This window comes from Henckelia pumila, chromosome 3, assembly GCF_033568475.1.
Source record: "Henckelia pumila isolate YLH828 chromosome 3, ASM3356847v2, whole genome shotgun sequence".
NCBI lineage: Eukaryota > Viridiplantae > Streptophyta > Magnoliopsida > Lamiales > Gesneriaceae > Henckelia > Henckelia pumila.
The window spans coordinates 33,030,813-33,049,444 of NC_133122.1; the positions used below are offsets into that span (position 1 = coordinate 33,030,813).

Genomic DNA, 18,632 nt, shown 5'->3' on the forward strand with positions numbered 1-18,632 from the left:
CTTAAACTCTTAAATCAATATTTTAAAAAAAAAATCTGATAATTTAACATAAATCTCGAAATATAATTTTAGGGGAATTCTAAAAATACTAAAAGTCCACATTTTGACTAATTTTGAATAAAAACGGACTCCTAAAATTATAAAATTAAATACTTAAAATTTTGGGATAATAAAACTCAAAATAATATTTTAAGGCTCTAAAAAGGCTCATAAAATAATTTGGGTGGAAAGTTGTCATCTCGTCCGTCCACGGTCCCGTCTACGCGATCAAATAATAAAAATACTAAAAATCATAAAATTACTAATTATGGGTTAAATGCTTAAAAATAAATTAAATCATGCACAAATAATTCACATAATTATTTAACCCATAAATCATAAATTTAAATAATTAAATATCTTAATTATGCAGGCGGATTTATGTAATTAAAAATACCGGGTGTTACAATTCTCCCCCCCTTAAATTGAATTTCGTCCTCGAAATTAAAGTACTTACCCGAACAACTCCGGGTAGCGAGTCCTCATATCCTCCTCGGTCTCCCAAGTAGCTTCCTCCTCCGAGTGATTCAGCCACTGGACTCTGACCATCGGTATGACCCGCGTCCTAAGCCTCCGCTCCTCTCTAGCCAAAATCCGCACTGGTCTCTCCTCGTAAACAAGATCTGGCGGCAACTGTAAGGGCTCAAAATCCAACACATGCGACGGTTGGAAACATATCTCCGAAGCATGGATACATGGAATACGTTGTGCACTGCCGCTAGCCCTGGAGGTAGAGCTAAACGATAGGCCAACGTGCCAACTCGCTCCAAGATCTCGAATGGCCCTATGTATCTCGGATTAAGCTTGCCTCTCCGCCCAAAACGCGCTACTCCCTTCATAGGTGACACCTTCAAGAATACGTGATCACCTACCGCGAACTCCAAATCGCGTCGTCTGGCATCCGCATAACTCTTCTGCCGACTCTGCGCAGTCCTCATCCTGTCTCGAATCTGCGTCACAATGTCAGCTGTCTGCTGCACAATCTCTGGACCCAACAAAATCCTCTCTCCAACCTCATCCCAATGCACCGGAGATCTGCATCTCCTCCCATAGAGCGCTGCATATGGAGCCATACCTATAGACGACTGAAAGCTGTTGTTATAGGTAAACTCCACTAATGGCAGTCTAGTCTCCCAAGATCCTCGAAAATCGATAACACAAGCTCTCAGAAGATCCTCGAGAACCTGGATCACTCTCTCGGACTGACCATCTGTCTGGGGATGAAAAGCTGTACTGAACAAAAGTCTAGTCCCCAAAGCTGTGTGCAGACTCTTCCAAAACGCTGAGGTGAATCTCGGATCTCTGTCTGACACGATAGACACTGGTATGCCATGCAGTCTAACAATCTCTCTGATGTAAAGCTCTGCATACTGTGTCAAGGTGTAATTAGTCCTTACCGGCAAGAAATGAGCTGACTTGGTGAGTCTATCCACAATCACCCAAATCGCTGTACAACCTCTGGCACTCCTCGGTAAGCCAACCACAAAGTCCATCGTAATATTCTCCCATTTCCATTCCGGAATAGGGAGAGGTCTAAGAAGTCCTGCTGGACGCTGATGCTCTGCTTTGACTTGCTGACAAGTCAAGCACTCTGACACCACTCTCCCGATGTCACTCTTCATCCCGGGCCACCAATACAATAGCTGCAAGTCCTTGTACATCTTCGTACTTCCGGGGTGAATGGAGTACGGAGATGCGTGAGCCTCTGTCAAAATCTCAGCTCGCAACTGATCGACGTTCGGTACCCACATCCTACCACGGTACTGAACGATGCCATCCTCCACTGTATACAAGAGATTACCTCTAGCCTCATCTCTCTGTCTCCATCGCTGTAACTCCTCATCAGTGGACTGTCCCTCTCTAATCCGATCTCTCAAAACTGGCTGCACCGTCAACACTGACAAGCTCGGTGCATGGCCACTCGGATAGCACTCCAAACCAAATCTCTGAATCTCGGTCTGTAGTGGTAACTGCACAGTCAAACATGTTACCACTGATGACTTCCGACTCAAAGCATCGGCCACTACATTAGCTTTACCCGGATGGTAGCTAATGTCACAATCATAGTCCTTCACCAACTCCAACCATCTGCGCTGTCTCATGTTCAACTCCTTCTGGGTGAAGAAGTACTTGAGGCTCTTGTGATCGGTGAAAATCTTGCACTTCTCGCCGTAAAGATAGTGCCTCCAGATTTTCAAAGCGAAAACCACTGCTGCCAACTCCAAGTCATGCGTCGGGTAGTTCTGCTCATGAATCTTCAACTGTCTCGACGCATACGCAATAACCTTACCACACTGCATAAGCACTGCGCCTAAACCAAGTTTAGACGCGTCGGTGTAAACCACTAACTCCTCATGTGGTACTGTCATCGCTAACACTGGTGCTGTAGTGAGTGCTTCCTTCAGCTGATCGAAGCTCCTCTGACAGTCTGAACTCCATATAAACTTCGCATTCTTCTTGGTCAAAGAAGTCAAGGGTACTGCAATAGAGGAAAAACCCTTGATGAACTTCCTGTAGTATCCGGCCAAACCCAAGAAACTGCGAATCTCTGAAGCATTCTTCGGAATGCCCCAATTCTGCACTGCCTCCACCTTAGACTGATCGACTGCAACTCCATCTCTCGAAATAATGTGGCCAAGAAATGCCACCTGCTCAAGCCAAAACTCGCACTTGCTGAACTTGGCATACAACCGATGCTCCCTCAAAGTCTGCAATGCGGTCTGAAGGTGCTGTCTATGCTCCTCGATGCTCCTAGAATAGATCAAAATATCATCAATAAAGACTATGATGAACTGATCCAGATATGGCTGAAAGACTCGGTTCATGAGATCCATGAAAACCGCTGGAGCATTGGTCAACCCAAATGGCATCACCAAGAACTCGTAATGCCCATATCGTGTCCGGAAAGCAGTCTTGGACACATCTGCATCCCTAACACGCAACTGATGGTAACCAGATCGCAGATCGATCTTGGAGAACACTGAAGCTCCCTGCAACTGGTCAAACAAGTCCTCTATCCTCGGCAGTGGATACTTGTTCTTCACTGTGACTCTGTTAAGCTCTCGGTAATCGATGCACAGTCTCATACTGCCATCCTTCTTCTTCACAAACAACACCGGAGCTCCCCAAGGAGAAAAGCTAGGTCGAACAAAGCCTTTCTCTAACAACTCCTGTATCTGCTCCTTCAACTCTTTCATCTCGGTAGGAGCAAGCCTGTACGGTGCCTTAGAGATAGGCACGGTGTCTGGCACTAAGTCAATACTGAACTCCACCTCTCTCACTGGTGGAATTCCTGCCACATCCTCCGGAAAGACATCCGGAAAGTCACGAACCACCTCTAACTCTGATAATGATCTGCTAGATGGCTCTGAAGTCGTGACAATACTCGCTAGAAACCCCTGGCAACCCCGTCTCAACAACTTCCTCGCCTGAATATAGGATATCACCTGAGGAATATCACTGCTCTGAGATGCATAAAAAGTGAACGGGTCGCCCCCTGTAGGTCTCACTGACACTGATCTCCGACGAAAATCAATCGAAGCTCCATTGACTGTCAACCAGTCCATACCCAAAATAAGATCAAAACCACTCAAAGGCAAGACTACTACATCTGCTCGAATGGAGTGTCCCTGCAGCTCTAACTCCAGTCCTCGAATAACCTTCGAGGTAGACATAATCTGCCCTGACGGCATAGTAACATCATACCCGCTGTCACTACTCTCAGGTGTGATGCCTACCCGCCTGATAAACTCCAGGGAGATAAACGAATGCGTAGCCCCTGAATCTAGCAACGCAAACGTGGAGTTGCCCCAACTAGAATTCTCCCTGCACGCAGAAAATTCCCAACAGTTTCATACCACTTCTAATTTTTCCCAAACGAGTCACTACAAGTTCTTAATTCTAATCACAAGTAAAACATGCTTCCTATTCTAACATGCAGTTAAATGACCCAAATAACAAAAATTTCAAATTAAATACTAAATCTTTAACCAAAGGAGAATTTATTAAAATACTAGGGATAGGATGTACCGGTGATCAAGGAGGTGTCTGGATCGACCTCCTCAGCCTGCATCACGAACACCCTACCAGCGGTGTTCTTCTTCCTGGGGCAGTTAGCAATCTGATGCCCCGGCTCTCTGCAGTGGAAGCAAACTCCTGCTCCCAATAGGCAAGGTCCCGAATGCATCTTCTGGCACTTCGGGCAAGTGGGATGAGCTATGGCATTAGGGGCCCCGCCCCTCTGCTGCTGCGGCCTCTGCTGCTGTGGCCTATGCTGCTGATTCGGGCCCTTAGCCGGCCCTGTATACTGCTTCTTCGCAGGTGGCTGCGAAGATGGTCGCTGATATCCTGTCTGTACAAACTGCCTCTTGCCCTGCTGCTCTCTCTGGATCGCTCTCCGACCCTCCTCAGAACGCAAGGCCCTGCTGACTGCAGACTCATATGTAAACACGTCTGCCATGCGCACGTCATGCCTGATCTCAGCCTTCAGGCCCTCAACAAACTGTCGCAGCTTCTCCTGCGGACTATCAGCAATCATGGGCACAAAACGACAGCCCCTCTCAAACTGGCTTATGTACTCCACCACAGATCTGTCCCCCTGACGGAGACTCATGAACTCTCGGATCATGCGACTGCGCACATCCTCAGTGAAATATTTGGCGTAGAAGATACGCCTGAACTCAGCCCATGTCAGAGTAGGTAGATGGACTCCTCGTACTGCACCCTCCCACCATGAGGCTGCATCGCCTCGCATCATGTAAGTAGCACAGCTCACCCTGTCGGCGTCTGTGATCCCCATATAGTCAAAGATGGACTCAAGTGAGCGAATCCATCCCTCAGCCACCAACGGATCGGTGGTCCCCAAGAACTCCTTAGGCCCCTTCTTCTGGAACCTCTCGGCGACGTCCTCCTCGTGGGACAGTCTGGGACGGGCTGCCTGCTGCTCCAGCAAGGCAGTAATACCCGCCATCATAGTGGCACTGGCCTGCTCCAGTGCTGTAATAGGGTGCTGCTGAGGTGGCGGTGGAGGTGGAGGTGGATGTGGAGGTCTCCCACGTCGGTTCACCTGTCTGGGAGGCATTCTGCACCACCACATATTTGTTTACGTAAATCGCCATGCATAACTAAGTGTTTTGAAATTAATACTAACTTAAATTCTAGAAATTAAATCATGCTATAAACATTTAAAACTTACAGACCGGTAGCGTGGATTTATGAGCTCGCATAGCAGTGAGGACCCCTCCGAGGACCGTGCTCTGATACCAACTGAAACGACCCTAACTCTATAATAAATAAATATGCGGAAAATTTTTTTTTTTTTTTATACTTACTAAATAAAATATGTACATATATGCCCATACATATATGCACAGAGTAAAAATATTTAAAATGAATAACCAATTAAATACTTAAATAAAAATTGCATTCTTAAAAATATAATAATAAATATCTGAGTCAAACATTAATTAAAATATACTGCATAAATAAATAAAAGTTTGCATGCACTGAAAATAATAAAAATATGTATCATGCTGACAACACAAAAACATGCATAGCGACTCAGAATATTTCACGGTCACGGGGCCACTGCATGCATGCTCATACGTCCTCGCCTCCGGTGGGTACAACGTCATCCTCAACGTACTCACCTGCACCATACCAGTGTAGTGAGCCTAGAGGCCCAACATGCTAACATAACAAGGGTTTAAAATAATTTAAACCAATTTAATACTAATACATACATATACATGAATGAGCATGCTTAAAAATTTCATAACATAACTTAACTTAAATAAACATAAATAACATTATACATAACATTATTGAGCAATTCATTTTCTAACATCGCATGGTTGTATCCGTAGTGTAACCTTAAATCATACATTAAATACTGATCAGCGTGGAAACCTACGTACGTGGCCGGTGACGAATCACCTCTTAAATTGGCAGTAAACTGCCCTTCAATCATATGGGGACGAATCCCCCTTAAATTGTCACACTACTTCAACTTCCAACATAAAATATTTTTATTGCTCAACTTAAACATTAAATTATGCATAAAATATTATTTCATGAATGCATGTACTTGAATAAAATGTGTGTCCATCATATATATTTAATTTAATTTCTTATTAACATATAAATATTAAAATAACTTGAATGCATAAAAATAATTAAATATATAATCAGGACACATGCAAATTTTCTCATGGATGGTCCTGGACTGCTGGCCCTACACTCAAGCCCATTAACTTAAAACTGGCCCATTAACATACTTAAGCCCATTAACTTAACTTTAAGCCCAAATAATTAGTCTAAGCCCAATTAAATTAATAAAGCCCATTAAAATTACACTAAGCCCAATAACACTTAAACTGGCCCAATGGGCCCAAAAACCCAAAGACTGGCCCAATAACTTTTATGGGCTCAAAAGCCCACAAAATTAATGGACTAACTTAATTAAAATTTTAAAAGAACCAAATAAAATTATTTGGGATTCCAAATAATTTTATTTCAATTTATTTGACTCAAAAACACATAAATTTGTAAAATACTTTAAAAAATAAAATACTCGAGCCCGGCCCACCAAACTCGGACCCGAACTCACTGACCCGACCCACTACCAAACCGACCCGACCCAAACCCCATATCCCGACCCGGTTCACTGCAGAACCCTAATTCCCGAACCCCTCCCCTTAGCCTCTCGGCCGTGAGCAGCAGGCCATCTTGGCCTGCTGCCGGCCGGCTCCGGCCGCCCCTGGCCGGAGCGCCGCCGCCCGGACGTAGCCCACGTCCGGGCGGACCTAACCCAGTCGGGCCCAAGCCCCCATGCAGCCAGGAACCCTGACCCCGTAGCCCTGAACCCGTAACCCTAATCTGTGCGCCTCCATGGCCGAATGGATGCAGCTCAGTCCTAGCCTCGTTCCAGCCCAAACTGACCGACTCCGACCGACCCTAAGGCACTCTAGGGTCCCTCTGGACCGAGCCATCAGCTGTACACATCCATGGAATAAAGAAAAAAAAAAACGTGAATCATGAAGCAAAGCATAGCAAAAGTCGAACCCTTCAACCAATTTCTGAAATAATTCGAAAACTTTAATGCCTTTAATGCCTACACCATTAACACGATATATATATCTGATTGGTACAAACAAATTGAAAGAAAATCATGCCTTTCACCGTAGGACGAAGAGAAACGAGCGTGAGACGACTTCCGGGACGACGGGACGACGACGGGGTGCTTAGCTTGCTTGAGACCTTCGAAAATATGGCTATGGAAATCTAGGGGGTGCCTTGAACCGATGAAGAAGATGATGATGGGGCGTCGGCTGCTTTGGGAGAGAAAAGTGTCGGCTAGGGGTTTGATAGATTAGGGTTAATTAGGTTTAATTAGAAAAATAGGTTGAATAATTAAATAAAAGGTTTTAAAATAACTAACATGCAACTTAAACTCTTAAATCAATATTTTAAAAAAAAAATCTGATAATTTAACATAAATCTCGAAATATAATTTTAGGGGAATTCTAAAAATACTAAAAGTCCACATTTTGACTAATTTTGAATAAAAACGGACTCCTAAAATTATATAAAATTAAATACTTAAAATTTTGGGATAATAAAACTCAAAATAATATTTTAAGGCTCTAAAAAGGCTCATAAAATAATTTGGGTGGAAAGTTGTCATCTCGTCCGTCCACGGTCCCGTCTACGCGATCAAATAATAAAAATACTAAAAATCATAAAATTACTAATTATGGGTTAAATGCTTAAAAATAAATTAAATCATGCACAAATAATTCACATAATTATTTAACCCATAAATCATAAATTTAAATAATTAAATATCTTAATTATGCAGGCGGATTTATGTAATTAAAAATATCGGGTGTTACAAAGACGATGCAGCCCTTTGGTGGGAGGGCGCAGTTCGAGGTGTGAACCCACAGACTTTGACGTGGGAGGAGTTCAAGCGGATGTTCTTCGCCAAATATTTTACTGAGGATGTGCGCAGCCAAATTATTCGGGAGTTCATGAGTCTCCGACAGGGGGACAAGACGGTGGTTGAGTATATCAAGCACTTCAAGAGGGGGTGTCATTTTGTGCCCCTGATTGCTGATAGTGCGCAGGAGAAGATGAGACAGTTCATCGATGGGCTTAGGGCGGAAATCAAGCATGATGTACGCATGTTGGACGCCACTACTTATGAGGCTGCAGTTAGTAGGGCATTGAGATCCGAGGATGGTAGGAAGGAAATCTTGAGGGAGCAGCAGAGGAAGAGACAGTTCCAACCATCGTACCACGAGTCGCATCCACAGCAGGATGCAAAGAAGCAGTCCACTGGGCCGTCGAAGGGTCCAAATCCACTGAGACAGCAGGGAGCTATCGTTCCTCGTGCAGAAGCACTACCTCTCTGCTAGAAATGCCAGAAGCCCCATCTAGGACAGTGCATAAAGGGATCAGGCATGTGCTACCATTGCAAGGAACCGGGACACATTATGCTGCACTGTCCCAAGAAGAATGCTTCCGGACGTGTCTATGTGATGCAGGCGGAGGAAGCAGTGCCGGATACTTTGCGCATCACGGGTAATTTTACTTAACGCATTAAAATTTGTTGTTTTTGGATTGCTCTATTCGGGACTACGCGAAGAAACTTGTTATTGCCCAGAGTTCGTTTCAATTTCGAGGACGAAATTCCATTTAAGGGGGAGAGAATTGTAACGCCCAAAAATTCGTCACGTATCAGCATGCATAACTAGGGGATTTAATAAGTTTAAAATAATGTGAAAATGTGTTAAATTATTTTTATGAATGATTATTTAAATTATGTGATTTATTTGCATGTTTTAAATATTTTTTCGGCATTTAAATTTGTTTGATGTGATTTATGAATTTATTTGAGAAATTTTATTTTATGATCGCGTAGGCGGGGCCGTGGACGGACGAGATGTTATTTTCATCCAAAATATTTTATGAGATTGTTAGGAGCCTTAAAATATTATTTTAAGGTATAATTTGAAGAAAATTATGGTATTTATATATATGTATATTTAGATGTCCGTTTTTACCCAAAATAAGTCATTTTAATGAATTTTATTAACTTTTAAAAATCTCCTATTTTATTATTTCGAGATTATTAAGTTATTAGCAAATTATCATGTATTTTTTTAAAGGTTAAATTATAGTAATTATCTATCCAAAGTATTTATTTAAATATTTAACCTAGACTACTCAAAATATTATCCTAAGATTTTCTACCCTAATCCACCTACCCCTTACCTTACGTAAACTCACCTTTGAGCCGCCTCCATCATCCATCAAAAACCTCCTCCACTTCACAGCACACACAACACGATTAACTTGAAGAAAAATCAAGAGTTTTACGTATCGTTCGTCCCGGAGATCAATCTACGCGTCGATAACGTATATTCGAGCGATTAAATCGCAAAGGCACGTTTTGATTCCCTTATTGAACACCATTTGAGTCATATTACACTTCTTTATTCATAAAAGGATTGATTTTGCATGTGTATGTGGTTTTGATTGAAGATCATGCATGAATTTTTGAGCAGTCCACGTTTATGGCTTGAATATCAGATTTTCTCACGTTTTTTTGCTATGACACGTTCCAGCATGCTGATCCATGGTTAGGGGTCTGAGTTAGGGTCCCTAGGATCGACTTGTATTGGTTCATGAACAGGGAATAGGCTGAAAATGAAATAAGAACAGAAACATGCACCAGGCGTGTAGGTTGAGCAATTCTGGGAGAATTGATCGTGTAGGCTGTATGGTGCGAGTTCGGGGCTGGTTCCAGTTGTGTTAGAACCCCAAGACCTTGGGAAAGGTCCTCCAAGTGGGTTTTCGGCCGGTAATGGCCGGAGATGGGCGGCCGAAGGGCCTGAAGTCTGAGTTGGTGTTCTGCGCGCGAGCAGATTTTAGGTAGAGGAAGAAGGGACTGGTTTTGGGTCTATAGGGTGAGTTATGGGCTGGGGTTTGTCTTGTTGGAACCCTATGGATGTGGGCTAGGTAGGTTGGGTGGTGCTTTGGCCGGTGGTGGCTGGAGTCAGGCGGTCGAAGCCCATATAGGGCTGCTAGTCGTTGGTCATAGACTCATGGGACAGCCTAGCTTAAGTTCTGAATTTTGGTGTTTTGGGGGCCGGGCTCGGGTTCTTGAGTTCGGGTTGGGTCTAAAATATTGTGAGTTAAGTTAGATGAGTCCGGGTTCGGGTTCGGGTTATATTGGTTGGACTTGGGTATTTTAATTTATTTTTATTAATAGTTTAAGTTATGATTTAATGAGCAGATTAAGTGGTTAATGGGCTTAAGAAATTTATTGGGTAAGGTTAAGTATTAATTGGGATTGAATAATACATTTGAGCTAAAATATAAGTTAATAGGCCTAAGGTCAGTTATTGAGTCATTCTAGAATTTTTATGAGCTTAAGTTTAAGGGAGGGGTCAGCATCTCGAACAAGTCCTTGAAAAAATAAATGAACCATAAATATATATTTAATATATGCATGTATTTTATTTGTTATATAAGTATGATTTTTAAGAAAATAAATTAAATATATATTTACGGGCAAATTTTCATGAAAATAAAGAAATAAGTGAGAATTTTCAAGTTCATGCATCATGTAAGAATTTTTATGATAAGTTTAAATGCATGTTAAGAAAAATATATTTTTTATGGAAGTTGAAGTGAAGGTGGAAAGTTATGTGGTTGGAGGCCGGGATACCTGGGCCCGGTGACCTTCCTAATGATGTATAAGTATGATGAGCTTAAGGATCCAGCTGAGAGGACTGGTGAAGTGGCAGCACAGAGGTGGAAACCCCACCGCCACGTACGTTGGTTTATAGATTGATCAATCGATTAGTATGATGTCACCGACATGGATACGACCTGTTGAGAACTAAGAAATTATATTAAGACATTTTATGAGATTCATTAAATATGATGTTTATGATTAGCATGATGATGAAGCATTATAATTATTTATTCATGTTTATATGCATATATTTTAAGACCATGCACGTATATTTATATTCACGTATTTTATATGATGTGTGCTTGTGTGTGGTTTCATTTTGTTATGTAAGGATAGAACGTGCTGAGCCTCTAGGCTCACTAGATTTAAATGGTGCAGGTGAGCAGAATGTTAATGAAGTTAATGTGTTTCCGACTGGCACCGAGGGCGTATGAGTATCCAGGCGGCTAGAACCCGTGACCATTGCTCTATGATGATTTTTATGTTGAGATTTAGCACAATCATTTCCGCACATGTTTTATTATTTTGGATTGTTAGTATATGCATGGATTTTAGATTTAAGTATTTATTTTCTAGGGTGCATGGATTTTTGTGTAGGAAGTATGAATTAGGAATTTTATTATGATATTTTTATGAATTATTATTTAGTAATTAATTTTAAGTATTTTAATTGAATGCGTAAACTTTTATTGTATATTTTTTTGTATTTTAAATTAAGTAAAGTTATTTTTAAGTATGATATGTATATATATATGTTTGGGCATATATATATTTATATTCATTATTTTATTATTAGAGAGTTGAAAAAAAAATAATAATACAGTAGAATTTTTAGGATGTTTCAAGATGCTTCCCATTTCCAGATCTGAATAACGAAGAAGCAAATTCATTAAATGTTCTCCAATTCGGTTACCTTCGATGTGTAGACTTACTCTGTGGCCTAGATTTATTTGGACATCAAAATTTTCTAACACACAAATCAACACCAAAATTGATACGATAATTTGCATACAGAAGCTCGTATTAGCCAGATCTAAAGAATATGAGCGAAAATCATTTAAATTACTCAATCTCAAAGAACTTCAAATTGTAGCAGTAAGTATTTTCATTTCTCCATTATTTTCGTCGCCCCGATGTTTCGTATTTTTGCTATCTGGGTTTTTACATGATTTTTTCCAACTTGTTACAGTTGCGTATAGCAAATATGCTTGAATATAGTAAAAAACGATTTACTAGATAAAAAATTGAGAGTTTCGGCAACACTAATTTGAAACAATCATTGTGTTTTGAGTTTTTTTTTTGCTAATTCGAATAGTTTGTGAAACGAACCATACTCGAAGGAATTTTTTCTTAAAATATTACATATATGCATCTATACTTAAAATAGATTTTCATAAAATTTAATACATAATAAAAAGAGATTTCATCTTAAAAGTTTAAAAACTCGAACAGATTAAAATCCATGCAAACGACTATAATCTCAAAAGTATGCAAACTAATAAAAAATAGTAAACATGTGCGGAAAATAGCTCAATACATAAAATATCTCATCATAAACTAAATCAACTGAAACATGAGCTGGCGAAGGTCACGGGTGTGCTAGCTCGCCACGGATGCACAGAGGTCTTCAACGCCAGTCGGGACCACAACCTCCTGAATAACATAAAACTCATCTGCACACCATTTAGATCTAGTGAGCCTAAAGGGCCAGCATGCTCTACCTTTAATAACGAGTACTACTAAATAAAACCACATGCAAACACATAACGTATATAAAAATAACCTGAGGATTCTAATGCATGCATGATCATAAAATCGTATGCATAAACTGCGTCGTAATCTAAATCATAACATAATACGTAACATAATACATTACATAAGCATTGGCATGTCATAAACATAAAAATCATTTTTTGTGGGTCATATCAGTGAAGTGTAACCTAATTCGATTGATCAATCTAAATCCATCGTATGTGGTGGCGGCCTGTGGGGTGTACCCCTAAAGCCCTATGCCACTTCACCCAACCTTTGGGGATCCATAGGCTCATAATCGTAAATGGAAAGGTCATCGTGCCCGGTATCCCGACCTCCAGTCCCGTGTTTGTCACAAATCACTTCAACTTTCCAAAAATATTTTCTTTACATGCCCGTTATCTCATCATAAAATACATGCATGAATCATGAATTTAGAAATATCATTTTCTTAAAATTTTGCCCGTAAATATATTTTTAATTCATTTTCCATAAAAATCATATTTATATCAAAATATACATATACATCTATTAAATATATATTTACGGATTATTTTGTTTGTCACTGGCTAGTTCGAGTTGCTGCACCCCCTTAACTAAAGTTCTTAAACTTAGATTCGTTTGATAACACTTAGACTGACCTATTAATACTTAAATTGACCCAATAATACTTAGATTAGCTTAATCACACTTAAATTGACCCAATAATACTTAGATTGGCCCAATTAAAATACTTAACCCAACTAAAAACTTAGTTCAACCAAATAAATTAAACAACTTAGGTCCATAGCAAATTTAGTTCAATTAATACATTAAGTCCCATTAATATCTTAAGCCCAACAAGTTTGGCCCGACAACTTGGACCAATGAACAAACTTGACCCAATAAACAAATTTCGCTTATCAAACAAATTTGGTCCAATAAACATACTGGGCCCAATAAAAAGATAAACTTGGCCCAATAAAATAAACTTAACATTTGGACTCCTAAATAAATTAACCGGTCCGAAATAAAATTACCCAGAGCCAGACCCAGACCCATACATATGACCCTAATTCACTTGACCCGACCCGGACAACCTACTTGCCTGAGCCCTGCCCGCTAGGTAGCCAATCTTACAACCATCCCACTATTCACCTAGCCGACACTAGTTCAAGCTATCTTAAACCAAGACCCAAAGAAACCTGACTCAGCCATCAAACCAGTGAACAACAACTAAAAACTAGCCATGACAGAAAAATCATTCACAATATATAAAAACACGAATGATGCATGAGTTAAAATTTGAGTTACCATATCCACATACAAATGCAACGACACAATTTAATAATAAAACAATGAATATACGGATCTAAACGGTGTGAGCAAGGAAGAGTATAACATGCCTTTGCGTTTAAAACGCACGAAAAACCTATACAGTTGCGGTTGCGCATATCGGGACTCGAAAATCTCTTAATTATCCAATTCTGGATCAAATCCCTAATCTGCTGATTTTTACCTCTAATTATCCTCAACGGGCTTCCGATCTGCGAAAAATCACACAATGGTCAAAATTCAACCTTGGTCAACTTTGGTCAAACTTTGACCAAAAATTACCGAACTTTATTGCGCTCTCACCGCTTAACGATTTTGAATCTCGACTCAAAACTTGAATATTCGGATCTATCACGTCGAGACGATCGAAAATGGTTAGCATGTCGACGGCCGGAGACTCGCTGGAGAAGACGGCGGCGCGACGGCGGCGTCCAGCGGTGATGTCAAAACTTTTCCAAAATTTCTGAAATTTTGCAGGCTTGTAGAACTCGATGAGATGATTCTAATGGATTAAGCTCCGAGCAAAGAGGACCACCGAGGCGGCCGAAATCGGCGATTTACAGGCGGCGGCGACGAGCTCTAAGCTCCGATCCATGCGATTTCCGACTGAAAATGATGTAATAAGCTTGGGAAATAATCTACACAGATCCTAGAAGCTTTTAACAACACAAAAACAACAAGAATCGACCTGAAATCCGACGATTCGCGTGAGGAAGATGATTAATAGTATCGCCTCTTTCTCGACGTCGTGCTCCCCAAATCGAACACCAAAACTCACGATTCTTGGTATGGTTGTGATCACCTCGACGAGAGCTACAAGATGGCATGTTCAATCGACGGCAAAAGGCGGCGGGTGGAGGACGGCGGGACGTGAATGGGGTTAAGGTTTTAGTGTGTGTTTTAGGTGTTTAGTGCGTGAGAGAGAGTGTACCACTTAATATTATAAAATTTGGTCCTAAAATGACCCGGTTTGATCCATTTCAATGCTCTTGTGTTATTTTACACCAATATGTAATTTAACACATTTTTACAATTATCTGAAATAGCGAACTTTGACCTGGTAACTAGACCAGTTAATTTCCAATAAATAAATTGAGTCAATTTTAGGCTTTGACCAGTGACCCAAACTGATTATTTTCTCCAAATTAAATTATCTAGCATCAATAATTATTTTTAATTCCATTATCTCAATAATTATCTCAAAATGACAAAATTATCATATATTCGGAAATAGTCAAACTCATTGACTAATTGTCACGTGTATTTTGTAAATACACTCTATAACTCATTTGATAGTAATAATTATTTTTCCAACTCAATAATTATTTTTAATTGCAAATTAATTCGTTAATAAATTTTTGGGGCATTACAACTCTCCCCCTCTTAAATGGAATTTCGTCCTTGAAATTGGAGTAAGTACCGATAAGCTCTGGACAATACGTCCGCATAATGACCTTGGCCTCCCAAAGAGCCTCCTCCTCTGACTGATTCTACCACCGGACCTTGACCAAGGGAAAACCTCGCGTTCTAAGTATCTGCTCCTCCCGTGATAAAATCTGCTCTAGTTGTTCCACGAACGACAAGTCTGATGTCAACTGCAGAGGCTTATATCCATAACGCATCACGCTCTTCATGGGCGCAATCCTCACAAACAGGTCTCCAACAGCAAACTCGAGGTCTCATAGTCGTCGGGCAGCATAACTCTTCTGACGACTCTGTGTGGCCCTCATCTTGTCCCAAATTCGAACCACGATATTTGTAGTCTCCTGAACTAACTCGGAACCTAAGAGAATCCTCTCGCCACCAACGTTCCAAATGCACGGAAGATCTACACCTTGTTTCGAAAAAGTTTCGTATGGAGCCATACCTATGGACGCCTGACAACTGATGCTATATGTGAACTCCACTAACGGTAGTCTCAACTCCTAAGAGCCCTGAAATTCAATCACAACAAGATCTCAACAAAACCTTGATATCAACTGTCCCACGATTCTATCTGGTGCCCGCCAAACACTAATTTCCAATGGTGCTAACAATCACTATCAGTTACGAGCCAAAACAATGTCAAGACGACGTTCAGTATAACTCAGCTCAATAAATAACTTGATGGGTCATAATAAAATCAAAATCGAAGAGTCATGGTTCAGAACAATATCAAAATACAATAATCTGGAAAACAAATCTACAAAAAGGAAACAACTCATTTGCAGTCTAATACAAGGGGTGAGCGAATCAATTCAAGGTTCCATGAACAAAGGATACGAGCCAATTAATCAATATCAAATCAGATGATCACCTGTCAACAGGTGTGACATCATGTCCATAATCAATACAAATCAAAATCAAGGTTTTCAGCGTGGGTTACACACGAGGAAATCCGCACGCACTCAACGAAAATGAAATAAAATCCCAAGGTGTAATCCGATGTCAACAAAATAAAATCGAGGTCCCAATGCAATAGAATAACAATACTCACCCAAATCAATATCCATGTCCAGATTTAGAATTCAAGTTCTGCAGAAATATGAATTTCCGAAATTCTTAGCCAAAATATCATTCGAAGCCAAATTGACTGAATCTTCAATGAACAATGTCATGCGAATCAAGGAATGCATGAACTACAAGAAGGATTCCAATATTTTCGGAAAGAATAGATAAAATGACTCACGTAACTGATTTTCCTCTATCCCAAAAGCACCTTCCCAATCCCTCACAAAATCAACTAAACGTCAATCGATGCTTAATTACTCAGTTAGAACTATCACCAAATTCCCAAATTTTATGTCTTCAACAAACTAATTCATCTCTCAATAGTACCCTTCACCCGAATCTTTTGGCTCAACGATTCCTGAAAAAAATGTAATTTAAATTCCTCAATAGCAATCAATAAAATCTCTAAGAGAATTCTCAAAATATTCTCTCCGACCCAACATTCGCATCTAACCTATAACAAACAATTACTAAAATCCTCAAAATCTACTAAAAGATAAAAGAATGCGTAGCTCCATAATCTAGCAGCACAAACGAAACAATACCTCTAATGCTAATCTTTCCTGTACGCAAAAGATTTCCCAATAGATATAGATCATTCTTTTAGAGCAACCAAATAACATCCAAAGTTCAATCCTAAGCATGCTAATTTCACCAATTCAGAATTCTCATCCTACACATGCATTTCTAAAACACAAGTACAACAGTCAAGCAATTTCCAATACAAATCTTAACTAAGCATCCCATTAACTGAAATTTAAGAACGCAAATTAAGATTATCTGCGATAAGAGAAGTATCATGATCTGCATCCTCAGCATGCACCACAAACAAGCGCCCAGTGACAGTCCCTTGAAATTGTCCCGGATCCTCGCAATGGTAGCACCTGCCTGAACCAACCAAACACTTTACAACATGAGGCCTCTGACACTGTCTGCAGAAAGGTACACCTCCAGTGCTAGGGAAACTACCCCTATCTTTGTTGTCCCCACTGGCCTTGCGGTCTCTACTGCTGCTGACGCGGTCTAGGATAATCTGATCCCATAGACGACCCAAAATAAGACTTCTTCGCTGGATGCTGCCAAGAATGTCCACTAGATGACTGCTGGAACTGTCTCTACTTCTGGGAGTCAGCCTGCATCTCCTTCCTCCCTTCTCGGACTGGCACGCTCGACTAACCGCTACCTAGTGCTTTGTCACGTCTGCCATAAAACATATGCTTGATGTCGAACCTCAAGACATCAGTGAAATGTCACAGCCTCTCGTTCTCCACTGTAGCAATTATGGGCACGAAGTGACAACCCCACTCGAATTTCCTTAGATACTCGGCCACAGTCCTGTCTCCCTGTCGGAGGCTCATGAAGTAACGAATCAGCTTGCCTCGCAGATCCTCTGTGAAGTACTTCTCAAAGAAAGCCGTCTCGAAGTCCTTTCAAATCATCCTAGCCAGATCAAGACCAGTCACTGCGCCTTCCCACAAAAGAGTTGCATCATCCTTCAACATGTAGATTGCGCATCTGACCCAATCGACATTCTGGGTCCCCATGTAGGCAAAGATCGTCTCCAACGCTAGAATCTACTCCTCAGCCACAAGTGGATCATGGGTCCACGCAAAATCCTTCGGTCCCTGATTGCAGAACCTCTCAGTGATGTCCTCCTCGTGCGCCCTCCTAAGCTGTCCAGCCTGATGCTCAAGTAAACTTGTGATACCAGCTAGCATGCCCATGCTGGCCCTCTCAAAAGCTGCGAGTGGTAGAGCTGCAGGTGATGGTAGAGGCAAAGGTGGATCCTGATTACCCGCATCGCAAACTACGCAACTCGGAGACATACTGCAATTCCCAATAATCTCTCACGCAACCGTAGTGCATAGTTATTTATTTTAATTTAAAAGTCTTATAACATGAATTTCAGTGAAAACTAACTCATTGGTACCATTCGTAAAACATAATTAAAAGCATTTAAAACTCACAGACTGGTAGTGCGACTTCTGAGCTCCACGTAGCAGGCTAGCCAACCCTCCAAGGACCTTGCTTTGATACCAAATTAAAACGAACCAAACTCGAAGGAAATTTTTTTAAAAAAAATATTACATATATGCCCATACATATATGCATCTATACTTAAAATAGATTTTCATAAAATTTAATACATAATAAAAAGAGATTTCATCTTAAAAGTTTAAAAACTCGAACAGGTTAAAATCCATGCAAACAACTATAATCTCAAAAGTATGCAAACTAATGAAAAATAGTAAACATGTGCGGAAAATAGCTC

At 40.6% G+C, this 18,632-nt stretch overlaps 1 pseudogene; it reads right to left on the minus strand.

Moving 5' to 3' along the window:
- Positions 1-492: 492 nt before the first annotated feature.
- Positions 493-1,275, minus strand: LOC140888420 (uncharacterized; annotated as a pseudogene).
- Between the last annotated feature and the right edge of the window lie 17,357 nt (positions 1,276-18,632).